The sequence below is a fragment of the Perognathus longimembris genome, chromosome 11 (genome assembly GCF_023159225.1).
Source record: "Perognathus longimembris pacificus isolate PPM17 chromosome 11, ASM2315922v1, whole genome shotgun sequence".
In the NCBI taxonomy this organism is placed as follows: Eukaryota; Metazoa; Chordata; class Mammalia; order Rodentia; family Heteromyidae; genus Perognathus; species Perognathus longimembris.
The window spans coordinates 14,839,580-14,857,337 of NC_063171.1; the positions used below are offsets into that span (position 1 = coordinate 14,839,580).

The 17,758-nt window shown below is 34.0% G+C and overlaps 1 long non-coding RNA gene across 1 annotated transcript; it reads right to left on the reverse strand.

Moving 5' to 3' along the window:
• Window positions 1–694: 694 nt before the first annotated feature.
• LOC125359874 lies at window positions 695–17,373 on the reverse strand. The gene is made up of 3 exons (XR_007212617.1): window positions 17,362–17,373; window positions 9,827–9,832; window positions 695–798 (listed from the first exon to the last, which is right to left on the reverse strand). It is a non-coding gene; the product is annotated as an uncharacterized LOC125359874 (long non-coding RNA).
• Between the last annotated feature and the right edge of the window lie 385 nt (window positions 17,374–17,758).

Here is a 17,758-nt window from a genome sequence, read left to right on the forward strand (position 1 = left end):
CACACCTTATACCTCATATTTATTTTGTAAATGAAATTACCAAGACCAAGCTAGAAATAAAAGAAATAATTAAAAATAAGATCTCTCTTTGTGGATGAAAATTCATATGTGTTTGGTCATATCATCACATTTGTATAGTTCAATCAGCAGTTATCAGTGTAAAGCTTACATGTGATACCAGAGGACATTGTGGTGGGAGTTACAGACTTTACCATTAAGGGAAGGATTTTTTGTTGTTGTTTTCCCAAACAGGCTTTGTTTTCTCGCTGAGACCAGGCTCACAGGTATACAGGACTGTTTCTCCTAAGAACTCCAAGCTCATTTCACTAGGTTATTACTAACTTGAAATGATCACTTTCTGAACAAATGTTCTTTAGCATGTCCTGATTCAAATTCTTGAAAGTGTTGAATGTAAGTTTCTTTCAAATGTGAATGTCACATCTTGTTCTGAGAAGCCTGAGTAGTCATTGCATTGTAGCTTGGGCCTGACCAGGCTCTGCGAAACTTCCTGGAATAACTGCAGAATGTGCCAACAACCCCCTGGGAGGCGAAACTTTCCTAGCAACTTCTAAACAAGAAATGGAAGGAAATACCTAAAATTCCAGATGTCCCTTCAAGTTCAAAATGACTTGTTGGACACCCTTGTTGACTCAGATCATTTGTCTAAACCAATCATTTTGAACCCCATAAGCTAGCCAATCACCTTCACCAGGCCTGTTCCCGCCATTGGTTATGCCAATCATTCTTAAGACTTATTTTATAACTTTCCCGCAATATGAAATGATTTGCTGCAAGTTGCTATGCTGTTTTATTATTTTTCCCGCGGTGTGATATGATTTGCTGTGTGATGATGTAATGCATGCAATGTTCCCCCAAACCCAATTAAAAACCCTGTTAGCTGAAGGGTTGGGGCTCTTGATTCAGACCCGCTGTGTCGGTGATGGTCCTATGCCCAGGCTGGAGCTTGCAATAAAGACTCGTGTGTGCTTACATCGGATTTGGTTCCTTGGTGGTCTTTGGGGACCCCAAATTCTGGGCATAACATTTTCACTTTTGAACAGAGCTGAGAGCACCAAATTAAACATAGGAATTATTAAATATGTCCTTTGGAAAGCAGACATTGTTAAAATCATCTTCAAATTGTATATGCATATTATTTAATGTTTGCATATCTTATTAACTCCGCTGCTGAAAGCCATCTAATTATAAATTTCAAAAAGGAACTTTCAAATTGTAACATCAGAATACATATCTAGCTGCTGCTTCACGAATATAAAGCTTGCTAGTCAGGAGGCTGAGATTACTCCCTTATCCTGCCCTTAGGATGACAGTTGGAAAGCAAGCTCAGGTGTGAGGAGCTCTGTAGTCAAGCTGAGGCCTAGAAGTCTGTAGAGGCTGAGAGACTGGCATGCCAATCTCTCAGTAAAGCTTAGGAACCCTTTCTGCTAGGTCCTTGGAAAAATCAAGTAGTCTAGGCAATACAGACACTAAAATGCCTTCCCTAAGTATGTTTAAGTGTGAGTCTGTGTTAACATTAGAATGTTTATTGCTTCCCTCCAGCTTCCTAAGATAAGGAAGTCAATTATCACTTGTATAGAAACTATGCCTCCAGTTGCAACCTCAGCTTTCCCACATATCTTCAGTCCCCTCCCCTTTACTAGCCATCATAAAAACACTCATGAATGGGGTCCCAGGATCAAATAGCAAGGGTAGCTCCAGGTCCCCTAGTCCCTCCAAACTTCAATTCCAAAATCCAGTAGTGGGGGTATGGGTCAATTGGTAGAGTACAAGCCTTAACCAAAAAAGGTAAAAGAAAGATCCCTAGCCCTGAGTTCAAACTTCAGTATTGATAGATAGATAGATAGATAGATAGATAGATAGATAGATAGATAGATAGATAGATATAGATAGATAGATAGATGTATATCAATCTGTATTTACATCTCTGTCATCTATCTATCACCATCTTAGTACTCTACCTAATTTTACACATTTTACACATAAAAGAGAAATCAGAAGCTTTCATGGCTATAAGGAATATCTGTACGGCAAGAAAAATTAGGTATGGGTATGTACAACTAAATTGTAATTATCAAGTAACTATTTTAGTTACAGACCTACTCTTAACAAATAAGATATGTTAATATATATTATTTTTAGTAAACCTCAAATGAAATCAGATTTATTTTTTCAAACTTTGGAAAATGTATCATGTTCTTCATTATGAGTATAATAAGACATAGGCCTATAATTGTTGATCGAGTATAGTACATATTAAAGGGACAAGTAGTAGAGTAAATAATACTCATATAACTAATATTTTCACATGTCTTTTTGTTTGTATTAGTTGCAAGCTATCTCTTTCAAACTGGCATATGTGTATGAAAAAAGGATTGTATTATGCCTGAAGGCCAACTGATCTCAGAGTTCCTCACAAGTTCGCCTACTGATTTAATATATGCAAACAATCTTGGAAAATTGTATGAGAAATTAGACTGATGCTGTTTTTTTTTTTGTTTGTTTGTTTGTTTTTGCCAGTCCTGGGCCTAGAACTCAGGGCCTGAGCACTGTCCCTGGCTTCTTTTTGCTCAAGGCTAGCACTCTGCCACTTGAGCCACAGCGCCACTTCTGGCCATTTTCTATATATGTGGTGCTGGGGAATCGAACCCAGGGCCTCATGTATATGAGGCAAGCACTCTTGCCACTAGGCCATATTCCCAGCCCTGATGCTGTTGTTTTTGCAACCAATTCACTATCTATTCTATAGTAACTTTGATAATTTCGACATCATATTAAGAATACGTCACTGTAATATGATTTTTTGGTGTTCTCATTTCATTTTCTTACAAGTTTAGTGTGTACTAGCAGTATAACACCTTTCCATAATCATTCATTTGAATCTCAGGGAGTACAGTTCATGATACAGTGAAAACCAATGTATGACTGCTGCACAGTGACAACTTAAACAAGATTTTTATAATGCTTAATATGTCCCAAAGCTCTCAAAATGAAAAATAAATGTCTTTGCAAAAAGACATAGGGTTTATCCTGGGAGAATTATGATACTAAGTAAGAAGAAAACAGTATTAAAATATAAGCATCTAATAGCATTTTAAATATTTCCACACATAAGGAAGTGATTGTTTAAAAAAAAAAACACAGATTTTTTAACCATAGTATTAATGCAGTCTATCTTTTGGAAAGCAGAGTAGTTTCAAGTCAGCTATATAGTAATGTCAAAATAAAGAAGGCAATCTATCTCTGTGAAAGAATCAGTCAGATTTTAAAAGGAATTTAGTAAGGTCTATCTTTGAAGGGTATTATTATGATTCCAATTCAATGCTAACACATTAAGTGGGATTGGTAAACTTGAACTAATAGTAGCAATAAATATTATAATTAGTTTCTTAAATAATTTGGCATGTTTATATATTAATTAAAATATAGGATTGACCTGGTTGTTGCAGCTAATACCTTTAACCCTAGCTACTTGGGAGATTGTGATTGGGAGGATCATGATTGAAGTTCAACTATGAAGAAATATTCATGAAAGTTTTTCTCACCAGACAAGTATTTTAGTAAACGCATGTTATCTCAAAGGACAATGGATGCTGTGACTGGGAAGGTCATTGAATGAATCCAGCTCAGGCAGAACAAGTGAGACTCTAATCCAATGGAAGCCAATACATGTAGACAGTATGTAAGTATAGTCTAAGTCTTTCTCGATATGTATATTTAGATATATATATGTGTGTGTAATGTGTGCATATATGTGTATGCATACATGTATATGTGTACATGTTTATATAAATGCTCACAGAGAGAGAGAGGACAGAGATACTAAATCTAAATGTGGCCTAAATATATTCAGATTTGTTGTTCTTATTTTTCACTGTTTTATATGTAATATTACATACATGAACTCTTCTCCTTCAGCCAAGTCATTTGATGTTGTCAGTTAAGAAACAGATTGATTTTTCAAAGCTATTTGTTGCAAACATTCACACAACAGGATAGTTTTCTGTACTAGTCACTGAGATTGTTTTTGATGTAAATCTAGGTGGTATCTATCCTTTATAAGTAGGTATAAACAAATGCTCTGAGTATTTTAAGTTTCTCCTTTGGATACTATTCTGACCTTCACTTAGTTTTGAGGGAAGAAAAGGAAAAAAGGAACTGTTGTGTAGTCACAAGTCTGAAAACTAACCTAAAATATATGAAAGAGGAAACAGAGAAAAATACTATTTCAGTGATATCACTCAATCACCAATAACTTCTTGTCTCACATTACAATTTCTTCTAAATTGGGTAGGTAAGGTTTTAGGTTTGCTTGGAGATGAGGAAGTATCCTGGCTACCCAGGACTCACACCTATGACAAGAAAGTCACCAGCATTCAGTCAATAGTGCTAGAAGTCTTTATTTAGCTGTGCACAGCATCTGCTCTCCACTACAGGGATGGTGAAGAATAGCAATGAGTCTGCAGGACTGGATTTTTAAAGGTAAAAGCTATGGATTCTACAGCCAGTGGTCACATAGCACAGATGCATGAGGCCCAAGCAGGGGGTTATGCAAGTCACAAATGGGTTAAGCAAGCCATGTACTAAAGCAGAATTTCATGGTCAGGCTGACCTAATATCAACTTTATTTTAACAATGTTACCATATTCCCCTAATATCAACTAGGCATGGATGAGCAGGCTAAAACAATACAGTGCTAAATCATAAGTGAACCAACCTGGCAATAGCACGGCATTTCTGTAACTATTACTATGGTTGCTACCTAGATACAGAAAGGAACTACTCTCATGGGTGGTTGTAGAAAAGCTCACATTTACCCAGGATTAATTCTGATGTCTTCTGCAAGTATCAGTTAAATGAAAGTTCTGGGTTTACATTAAGATACACAGTGTGCACTATTTGCTACATATATGCAATAGGAGTACTTTTGTGTTGGGTGTCTGCACATTCAATATAAGAAAATAATAGGGGCTGGGGATATGGCCTAGTGGCAAGAGTGCCTGCCTCATATACATGAGGCCCTGGGTTTGATTCCCCAGCACCACATATACAGAAAATGGCCAGAAGTGGCACTGTGGCTCAAGTGGCAGAGTGCTAGCCTTGAGCAAAAAGAAGCCAGGGACAGTGCTCAGGCCCTGAGTCCAAGCCCCAGGACTGGCCAAAAAAAAAAAAGAAAATAATAGGTTGCTAATTAAAGTTAGTGATTCAAGATTTAATATCATAAATATTAAATTTGCAAGCTATACTTGAAAAATTTTAAAGTATATTATATGTTCTATTTAGCTAATTTGTAAAGACAAGCTATTTATTTCATTTATATGTAAATACACATATTAAGAGAAAGTTAGTGAGAACAGATTTTCATGATGGTTAGTTTTCTTAGGTGGTTGGAAACAGGGAAGAGTGATTCTACTTCACAAATGTTACAATCAAATGAAAAATGGAGCTGGATCCTGTTATGCTGTTATAAGTTTAGCAGAAGCAGAGTGAATAATTTCGTGGGTCATTATGCAGCCCCAATTTCATAGGGCACAGCAGTCATCAATTCCAAACAGGAAATCACACAAGATTGCAAAGACGGTTGGAAACTGTAAGAAGTCAGACATGCAGGCAGAATTTAATTATCCAAATTAGAAATTAACCAGGATACCATGGTAAGATTCTGCAGGTTGAGGAAAGCATTGCTGAGGGAATGGCCACCTGTGATGTTATCAAGAACTCCTTCAAGTCTCATTTAATTCATGAAGTGTGGTTAGGTCTGAAACTCACATAAAAGAAACGTGTATTCCAACCCCATGCTGAGCACCTTGCATAGTAACATTCCTTGGACAATGAGTCTCATGTTCTTTCATGAGTGAATGCTTTTGGTCAAAGATGATGAAATAACATTAATAAATACTGTTTATGGGGATTTCAATTAGGAAAAAATAGAGTTTTAATATAGCTAACTTTAAATAATGAAAATGTTCATTTGCAATCCATTAAAGTCAAGGAAAAATAAAACGGTGTCTTCCTCACCACATTGTTTTTGTGGAGGTAAACAGTGAAAACCATACTGTGTGAGGAGAATGAAAGAGATACAAAGGCCCAAAGGCAATTTAAAGATTTTTGTACCCTTAGCAACAAGAAAATAAATTATATCATGTTGAATATAAGCTTCATTAAATGCAAATCCATGTTACTACTGGGATAAAATAAAAAGAAGAGTGCATGAAAGGATTAAAGAAATTATAAGATGAATCAAAATATATAAAAGTCAAACAAATGTATAGAAGACATATGTACAAAATAAATTATAACAGGATTCTACCTATGTGATCATCTAATTACTCAATGAAATATAAGACACTAACCATTACTGACTGTTGCCCATATGTGCCTTCATTCCATTACCTGTGAACAATATTACAGGGGGCATACAAACACAACTATACCAATATACTCAGCTTCTTACACACAGAAACATATGAGATACAATTACTCAAACTCTAAATGACTAGGAGATTCCTAATTCCTAGAGGAGAAAAGGTAACAAAGTAACATTTTCCAGCTGGGTATTTGGTTGAGTTCTCTGTGTTTCAGAATCACTTCATAGTGATCTGTTTGAGCACCACACTCATTCTACTCCTGTTCCCCACTCACAAATCAGTGACAGGTCAATGAATAACCATTGCAGAAAAGTGAATCATTTCAGTAGAGTTATGAATTATATTTGAATTCTCTCATATCACTTAAGAGCAAATCATTCTAAAGTTAAAAGAGCAAACGAAATCTGTTCATGAATATAGCCATTAATACACTTTGGGCAATATGGACAATTAAGAGAAAAGTAAAATATTTTTATATGATCAACTTAAAGCAGAAGCAGTGGTTATAAACCAAAAACAATATGGCATTCCTGAAAAATTTTAAAATGTCAGGTATCCCATCGTATTCATGAAAGGTAAGAGAGTAAAAAATAATGTAAATAGTAAAGGTAATTTTTTTTTCAGTAGCTAAACTTGATTCCTGGTAGAGTCTAGTAATAGTGTAAAAAAGTAATCTTAGAAAATTAATAAAAATGATTTTGAAATCTTTTGATAGCTTACTAAACTACTAGAACTTAAATGTAAATAGAATTTCTTCAATTCTATGTAATTATAAAGTTTGAAAGTGCAGTATATCTCATAATGAGGTTTTCAATGAAATTAAATATAAATATAATTAGTAAAATCATATAGCAAAACAATATAGTTATGTTCGATGAAATTTCTCCTTAATATTCAAACATGTGATACAGTTTAAAGTGCAGTATATAGAACATATGTATTTGAAAATGTAAGTAACTACAGAAAAATAGAAATCTAAAAATGAATAGATAATTATGTTATATGTAAAGATGTGTAAAACCGCTCAGGAAAAGTTAAAACCAGTTAGGCACAACTGAAAGATGTTATACACTGATTTGTACAAATGAAAAGTTATATGTTTACCTTTTAAAAACCCTATGAATTTTGCAATAAAGGGAAGGTTATATATTTTGGCTGGTGAAATTGTCTACTATCAAGGCGAGAAACCACTTTTCCTCACCAAAAAAAAAAAAAAATGGTTTTTTAAAGAGAGGCCATTTAAATAATGAAAACACATATTACAATACCAGACAAGGTGATAAGAAAGGCAAATCAAGTGCGACAGTCATCTGACTACATGACTCAAATGAGGAAGAAATAATTGGAACTATGCTCTTGGCCATTCCCAGGATAGCTGTCCCTCACATCAGGAAAAATCAGACATTGGCTTCCTTGGTTTATTTTTTATCAGAAAACTTTGTTAGTGTGATTAATATGAAACCTAGTTGTGAGTAAAAACATTGAGAAAGTAAAGATTTATTAGAATGTGGGAAACACATTCATTTAGCAGGTCTTCCTTCAGTGTGTTGGGAGCAGCATGTTGACCAGATCTGTGTGACCCTTTCACACGGTAACTACTAAGGAAACAACTAACAGAGCAGCCCCTGAGAGATTTCAGATGGTACACAAAGGCTCATGCTGCAATCCTAGCTACTCAAGAGATGAGATCTGAGGATCCCAGTTCAAAGTCAGACAAGGAAGGAAAGACTGTGGGACTCTAATCTCTAGTTAACCACCCAAAACCAAAAAGTGCCAGAAAAGGATCTGTGGCTAAAGTAGCGCTGAACAAAATGGCTGAGGGACAGCACATCTGCCGTGAGATCACACCACACCACACCACACCATGTTTGTTAAGTGTTTGAGAAAACAGATTATTGATGAATAGAAGACCAAGATAATTGAGTCTCCCTTACAGGTACAGGGTTTTCATCTACTACAAGTATATCCTATATAGCAGCATAGCTACGAACAGGAACCTCAGAATATACCTTTTTATAAGCACTGTGGAGCTTCAATCTGCCTTGTTTAAAAGACATTTGGAGACTCAAAATAAGTTTTGACAGGCTTACTTTGAATTATCTCCCGGAGGTGAACAAAGGTGGGGCTTTGTAAAAATTATTTTACGCTCTCCATTATTAGTAATAGGTGTTTTATCATTCAAATTGAAAGTAATGTCATTCCCTAACTGCATTCAGGCAAGGAAGGCATCACCAATCCAAGAGGCTGCATAGGGGGCTCTGCTTAAGGTGTGTACTAGAAGGACAGTCGTAAACTCAGATATGTTTTAGAAATACATTGAAGAAGGGAAGAAGTGTATATATTCCTAATTGTTCAGGCTAAATGAACATACTAAAAGTTCAACTTTCTTCAGTAAAATAATATTACATGGATTTCACTGGTCATGTTATAAAATAGGAAACTTGAAGATTCTAGCAGTATGAATAAGGTTATCCTATTCATGGTGCTTAATTTTTCTTTATCGTACCTTGTTCACAACACTAAGACTACCTTGAGAATAAAGTAGTAATAAGAAATATGGCTTAATAAAAACAAAGCTGGAAAGTTCTCTAATTACAATTAAGTGAAAAAGACTACTGAAAATGCCATGACTAGTGGCAGGCATGTGTTAGCTAAGAACGTAAAAATATGGCTACAGCAAGGTATGTAAATCATACAACTATGAAATCTTTAGTACAGGAGAAATCAGAACTTCTTAGAAAGTAGCCAGAATATCTAATTAGTACTGGTACATGATTGCTTTAATAAGTCAGTCACATGTTATTTTCAACTCTATTTTTCAATAGTTTCTGTATTAAGAAATCCAGAGATATCTTTAAAATGACCTAGGGCTTAGGAGTTTTGAAGTTTCCTCCTTTGTAGGATTTTTTTTTTCTGTCTCCAAGTCTATTTTGCCTTGATTGCTATTCCACATGTTCAAATCACTGTTTGTTTTATTTAACATAATTTAAAATATTTTTTCTGTGTTGGAAGCTACAACAACTTAGGTATAATAAAGAGATTGATTCTCCAAAGTAATGTCTTATATCCAATTAGCATTTAAATGTACTCTTCTATTGTACAGATTGAAGTCAGGTACTGTGATAGTTACATTATTCTTTTTGTTCATAATTGCTTTGCTTTGTGTTTCCTGATGAATATTAGGATATTTTTTATTGTTGTGAACAGTATGATTCATTATAATATTTCTGGGGATTATATTAAATTTGTATATAATTTTAGCCATATCTTAGTTTTTGCTAATCCAACACCTCATGGAGTTTACAAATTCCAATCATATCTATACCATTTTCACACTATTTGACTTTTTTTTTTTAAATCACAGAGGTCTTCAGCATCCTTGATTAAGTTTATGCCTAAATTTTGAGGGGATTTTTTAGGCTAGGTTTGAAATAATGTACATTTTTCTAAATCATTTTATCTCAAAATTATCTTTCTCTAACCATCTTTGCAAAAGTATTGGCAGTGTGTATTCCCTGATTGCTTTTTAAAAACTATTTTATTTTATTGTTATTATAGAGGTGATATGCAGAGGGATTGCAATTACATGAGTCAGGGAATGAGTGCATTTCCTTCTTACATTGTTTTATTTTATTAAATTTGATTTTATTGACAAGGGAATACACAGTAGGGTTACAATTACATGTGTAAGGTAGTAAGTACATTTCTTATCAACTTCTGTTCTCTCATTCTCTTCCTGTCTCCTCCCACCCATCCCCATCCATTAGTTGTATAGTTGAACATTCATCAGTATCCTGTGAGCTTGTTCAAGCTCTCTCCCTCAAGTCTTGTTTATTTTTTGTTATCTTTTTAATTTCCAATTTGAACCAGGTCTTTCTTTTTAGTATAACTTTAACTATTTTAATCAAGTTGAAACCTAGTACTTATGTTTGTGTTTTCAATTTTCTTCATCTTTTACAATGTCTAGATTTGAGGTGACACTTAGCCAAGTGTTCCCCTTTTTAATTTAATATCAAAAACTCATTATTAGATACTAAAATTGTTGTTAGGTATCTTGTTTATTTTTTTATTTAATTTTACTGTCAAGATGATATGCAGAGAGGTTACAATTAAGTACATAAGATAGTGAGTACATTTCTTATCAAGCTTGTGACACCCCCATTTTCTCCCACTTTCCCTCCTCCCCAATACAACCCCACCACAAGTTGTACAGTTTATTGCTCAGCTGAATTTATGGCTCTGATTGATTATGTTTTGTAACTAATCAAAATTTAATGGAAGCTTTTATATAAATATGGTAAATTTGTAATTATCAAATCTGGAGCCATAATTGACCTTTGATAGGTAAATATATAAACTAAGGTGATGATGGCCAATAAAATAGCATTTTGTATTAAAAAGAATAACAAATTAGTCCATAAAACCACATGGAAAAGCATAAATTTATAGTACTAACTGAACAAAACCAATCTAAAAAGGCCTTATACATCTCAACCCAATTACATTACATTGTGCAAAAGGTAAAATCATGGAATTAATAAAAAAGATCAATTATTTCCATGGCTTTTGACTGATTAGTAAACATAGACTATATGTTAGCAAAAGCATTCTACATGGGAATATAAAATATCATGATGAAATTTTGTAATCACATTTCCATCATTATACACAGTGTGAAAGAACATAATTGCAAATAATGAACTTGCAATGATGATTATGGATAGGTTCACTGATTCTAACAATACTATGTGGTGTGGTATATATTGATATTGAAGAGACTCCTTTGGGCACCTGAGCATATGGAAATAGTGTGAACATTCTCAATGTGACAATAAACATAATTCAATCTGAAAGATTTGTTCATTTTAAAAATACAATCATCACATAAAACATACACACGAGGGTTGTAAAGGTTAAAGTTTAAAAATATTTCAAATGTTTATCATCCAAGTAAATATATGACTTTGTACAGTGAAAGTCATGTTGCTAAAATAATTGAATATGTTAAGATCATAGGACAAAACTTTTTTCATACTTGGATAGTAAAATTGAAATATAGATGGGAAAGCTACAAAAATGAGTAATGATTCCAAGTGGGTAATCCCTGCTCACATTATTAATTTTAAATTTTCAGTATATATCTAATAATTTTAGGGCTAATCAGCCTTTTAATTTAAAGTGTTTATTGTGTAAACATAAGAATACTGTGTGAATAACAACCCTTTTAAGCCATGACTGAGGCAGTTAATCACAGCTACTCAGGAGTCTGAGACAGAAAAAGTTCAGACAGAAAAAGAAAAATCTAAGAGATTTCATCTTTAACCAGCTAAAGAGAGCTGTTATGGAAGTGTGATTGAATTGTTAGAAGACCAGCTCAGTGACAAAACAAGTTAATCAATCATGAAGCATAGAATTTGAATCCTTTTACCAGAAGGAAAATAAAAAACAAAACACTTTTGTCTGTTCGTTATATATCAGGTTTTGAAAATGATCTACCCAATTATTTTATTCAAGATTCTAATTAAAATTACAAAGAAACCTAATTAAATGAGTTAATTTATCCTTAGATGCAGATGTACATATTTTATAATAAACTCATGGTTATTTTAACAGCCAAGGTCATGAACTACCATTACATAGACAGCAAAATATTAAATCTTAGAGAATAAAATGCTGTGATGATTTAGTTGTGCATTGCTCTTGATTATATTTTGCAAAAGTAAGAATGTGATACTGTTTTCCCACAGCTCTTTGAGCTTAATTTTCTCACATGACTTTTTAGAGATGGAAGTAATTCAACTCAAATTAAACATTCAATTTCCAGATGATTTTGCTGCAACAGGATCAAGATTAGTATTTAGATGTAATAAATGGCAAAAAATAAAAATATGTTGGCAGAATTTAAAGTATCTATTTAAGGCAAAAATAAAATAAATAAATAAATCACATGGTAATGATGGTAGAGAAAAGTACACAAATGTATATTTCCCTAGTAATGGAGAGTTGTCACTCTTACATAATACATCTGCTCAAACACTTTAATAATAGGTAAATAAGTGTTGTTCACGTCATTAATTTCACTAATGATGTAATCATTTTTTTACCAATCAATTTTTTTTACCAACAATGACTCAGTACAGTTAAATTTGCAATCATGTTGTTAACATATATTATCATAGTTTCAACCTTGTATTTTGGTGACCAAATTTAAAGAGTGCTGTGAAATATTTACATAGTTTCATATAGTATAAATACTAGGTGGTCATTCACTTATTATATGAGGTACTTTTATTTTGTTTCATATATAAGCTAGAATAAACACTTTTATTTTAATGTTTTTTTATAGTTAAACTATGATCAAAACTTAAAAATTAACTTACCACTATGAAAGAAATATCTGAAAAAATTGCAGTTGACAATTGTTATACATTTAGGTATTATTAAAATTAATTTGTGCTTTGAATATGCCATACACAGATGCTTCAGAAGGTCATGGATGCATGAAATAATAAGCCAAATTCTGTGCTTCTGGTAAAGAAACAAATAGTTGTTTGAATTTGTGATCTATAAATGCAATTGATGTCAGAAATTCATACAGAAAAGCAAATAGAGACAAGCTTTGCATGGTATAGAAAACTTACACAGGGACTTAAGAAAGAACACAATCAAGGAAAACTAGGAAACAAAGGATAAGGAAGAACGCATTCATAGTGCAAAATCATTTTTAGAAAACACCAATGTTGATCAAAATAATAACCATTTGTTCAAGTAATAATAACTAAAGAGATACGCAGAGGAGGATTATTTTAAATATATTTTAAATTATTACATTTTCTAACTTATGCAAATAAGCCATTTATTATTTGGGATGCTACCTTAAGTATAAAGATACAGTTAAGATGGGAAAAAAATTAATCCTCAAAATGATAATGATTTAGAGAATAAGTAAAATGTCTGTAGTTGTAAGTTGTGACAGATTTGTACCTCTCTTCTCCTTCAAATTAGGTGTGTGTCTAAACCCAAGAAATATTACAAGGTACAGCCCAAAGATAAAGCTATGAGGTAGTTGGAAGGAGCAGTTCACTGATGCCAGCAAAGGAGGAAGAACACTAAGAAAGAACATTTTATCTTCTCCCTGAGGAGAAAACAATTTTATCTACCAAACATGACTGCAAAAATGGCAATGTAGAATGAAGTCACATTCTAACTTCCATGTTAACAGATATCAGTCTGAAATGGTGGTTCTGAGTACCAATAATGTGTCCACCGTGCTAGTCACTTTCAGCCAGAAGTATGTTCTTTTCCAATAAACTCCAAGAACCTTTTTCTGCACCCAAATTTCAAAGCCAGGGAGGGCCTACCATACTTGTTTACCAAGGAAAAGGGTTTGTTTCTTGAATCCCTAACAATGCCATCACCAGGCCAGGGAGGCTGCTCTATCTGTTCCACCTTGCCGGAGCCAGCCGGCAACAAAAGGGAATCCTGATTGAGGGGGCGAGGATTAAAGAAAAAGGAAAATACAAGACAAGAGACAAAAGACAAAAGATGGGGTTCGGGAGGTCTGCAGCTCAAGACCATAACTCAAGACTGTAGCCCCATTTATTTTTAAATTCCAGCTTCTATGCACTTTAGGAACCAGGGAATAGCATAGAGTTACTAAAGTTCAAGAATACAAGAAAGCCTTGAAGTCGGCAATAACCGGTGGCAGTAAAGACAAAATAAGGTTGAATAGTTAACATAAACCAAACTCTTGTGTTGTCTTTTTAAGTAAGACATATCCTTGCAAATTTCTTGACAACAACATAGCCATGGGTCAGGATGAACTTTTCTGTTGGCTCCCTACACACCTCACCCCACTAAGTATGTTCTTTATCAAGAAAACTAACAATAATAAATGTTGGAGGGGATGCAGCCAAAAGGGAACCCTACTTCATTGTTGGTAGGAATGTAAACTGGCTCAGCCACTCTGGAAAACGGTATTGAGATTCCTCAGAAGGCTAACTAAAGAGCTCCCCTTTGACCCAGCAGCCCCACTTTTGGGCATCTACCCAAAAGACCAAAACAAGAACACACTAAAGCCACCAGCACAACAATGTTCATCGCAGCACAATTTGTCAGAGCTAAAATATGGAACCAACCCAGATGCCCTTGAGTAGACGAATGGACCAGGAAAATGTGGTACACAATGGAATTTTATGCCTTGATCAAAAATAATGGCATTGCCCCATTTGTAAGGAAATGGAAGGACTTGGAAAAAAATATGCTAAATGAAGTGACCCTCACCCAAAGAAACATGGATAGGGAATAATTAGCACAGGTTTAGGCTAATCACAGCAGAGGATCACAAGAACCTAATAGCTATGCCCTTATGAATGCATAAGATGACGCTAAGTGAAATGAACTCCATGTTATGGAAATGACAGTTATATCACTGTTGTAATTACTTTCAACATGCCATGTGAAACCGTAGCTTCTGTTGTTGATGATCCTCTTGTATCCCCTTCCTGTGGTTGTGCCTGCGCTATCATTTTATCTAATCTGAGTACCCTGGAAAATGTATATATTTGTATTAGATCTAGGGAAGGGAAAAGGAACATCAAAATTGAGAGACAAAGGATAAAAATTCAAATGACTGCAATAGCGATACTTACGAAAACATTTGGTGTAAAACAACTGAACAACTCAACAGGGGAGAGGGAAAGGGGGAGGGGGAGGGGGCAAGGAGGGAGGAGGTAACAAACAGTACAAGAAATGTACCCAAGGCCTATCATATTAAACTGTAACCTCTCTGTACATCACTTTGACAATAAATAAGAAAAAAAATAGCAATGTAAAATTATAAAAATATGAGAACTGACCATTGCAGTATGTATTGATTTCATGTGTACTGATTAAAAGAAGAAGAAAAAAAATCAATATTTAAGTTTTACTAAATCTATATGAACTTTTAAATTTTATTGTCAAGGTGGTGAACAATGGGATTACAGTTACATATGTAAGTTAGTGAGTACGTTTCTTTTCAAACATTGTTACTCACTCCCCTGTTTTTCTCCCACTCCCTCCACCCTATTTTTCCCCTCAAAGTTGTAAAGTTCATTTTCAACATATTGTCTTGAGAGTATCATTGTTGCATTGGTTCACCCTTTGTGTTTTCCTCCCCCATATGAATGTTTCACGGTCTGTTCTGTTGTATTTTTCCCTAAGGCTAGTGTTCTACCACTTGAGCCATAACTTCCCTTCTGGCTTTTTAAGATCATACTGGGAGAAAAAGTCTGGTGGGCTTTCTGAAATAGTCTGGCTTTGAAACTTCAGCCTCAGAGCTCAGCCTCCCAAACAGCCAAAATTTGCCATGAGCCACAGTGCCTGGTTTTCTTATTATCTTCTAACAAATGCAAAGAAACATACAATAGTAAGAACACTTTGTTATTGCCTGTTGAGATGTAAGGAGGATGGAAGAATGCAATCAAGAATGAGGGTAATGTTAGCCAGTGTGCTGCTTTTTATCCTGGATAAACAAGTGTGAACAGAGGTTAAGATTTATTAATTTTTACACTTTTAATATGCGAAATTCATTACTGATCTGCTGTGTTTCCCCAGAACTAATGCAGTATGCTTTCAGGATAAAAACCTGGAAATTTTAAGAATGGTAATGAAGATCTATAAAGTTATTATATTTCAAAACAATACATACTATTTTAGTCAAATTGTGTTGACTAGACGTTCACATGTGATTACTTTCACATAATTAAATTTCCTAAAGGAATATATATATAATATATTATATATAATATATAATATATATTATATATGTTATATATAGCATATATATGTTATATGTTATATATGTTATTATATATAATACATTATATATTATATATATATATATCTAATTTGTGTGTCAAGAACAATCACATCAAAATAAATTATAAAAAAGTTAGACTACGGAACTTTTATATAATCAGAATTTTGTTGTTAATATTACTTCTTTTGGTAACCAAACGTGAATTATTCATCAGAAAAGTATGTTCTAAACCATACTTATAATATTTTATTTTTAATTGTCCCAGGAAAGACATGGAATTACAAAACTGGAAGTGCACATGCAGAATAACCCATGCCTATCACTCAAAGCTCATTTTCTTGTGTGAGGAGTACTGAGTCAGTAAACAACTTTACAGCATGCCAGCTGCACTGGAGAATAAGACAGATTTCTTATATTGTGGGTCACTTTAGAAAATGATCATGTTTCTTCATGTTTAGCCCAGAATCAGCACACTATAAGCCTGGACTTTCACAAACTTTGGGAGCAGCCACTGTCCTACAATCAAAATTTGGGCAATGCACACTCTTGCCTGGCGACTCTATAGTATGAATTAATAAATCATTGTTAATAAATCAGTTGAATCTTTACAGGCTGTGTTAAAAATGGGCCCGGTCAGAACTACTAGCTCTGTATATTCAAAACTGAGTGAAGGAGAGCTGTTGGCATCTACCAAACTTAAAACTACATGAGTACCCTAGAACCAACTGTACTAGAACCAGCAGAACTAGGCCTCTGCTGTCAAGCCCAATGCATATAATTTCCCATCATTGTTCTGAGATAACTCAGATGTCTAGAATGGGAAGCAGGGCTGAGGTGACTCCAACTTAAATATCATTGCCTGGATGGTTAATAAGCTTCTCCCCAATACTTTTTCTCCTCTACAGGAGTAAGATGGCAAAAGACAAATACTAAAAATCATACTAGCAGTCTGGTGCCTGAGGCTGAGCTATGAGGATCTCTGTTCAAAGCCAACCCAGGAAGACAAATCCATAGACATTTCAAACTAATCAATCAACAGCCAGAAGTAATAGTTACGATACAGGCAAGAACTACTGGTGCCCAGCTAATCATATGGGATTTCTATTGTAGGTGGTTGAATGTTGTTTGGGAGAAAGAGTTAAACCCTGCTAAAATAGTACATGACCTGATAACAAAATAGTTTTTAAAAACGAATTTTCAATAGTTTCACTAATGAAACAAGAGCTAGTTCACTCTTCAAGAATGCTTCTCAATATAATGATTAAATGTACAAAACGTATGTATGTAGTAAAATGATACTATAACATAACATAAAATTTGTGCAATAAAACTACATATTTTTTGCCAGAATTCTGCTTGTATTTTTGCCACATGAAATCACAGCTCATTATATATTTTTGTTAGTAAGTAAACTAAAATTAAATTAAATCATTGATAAAGGTATTAATAACCTGCCATATAATTCTGTAGCAGTAATTAGACCTTATAAACTAAACACCCCAAGTAAACATAAATGGAGAATTTAAGGTATTTTAGTGAAGGCTGAAGCCATGGCATCTACATAGTAATT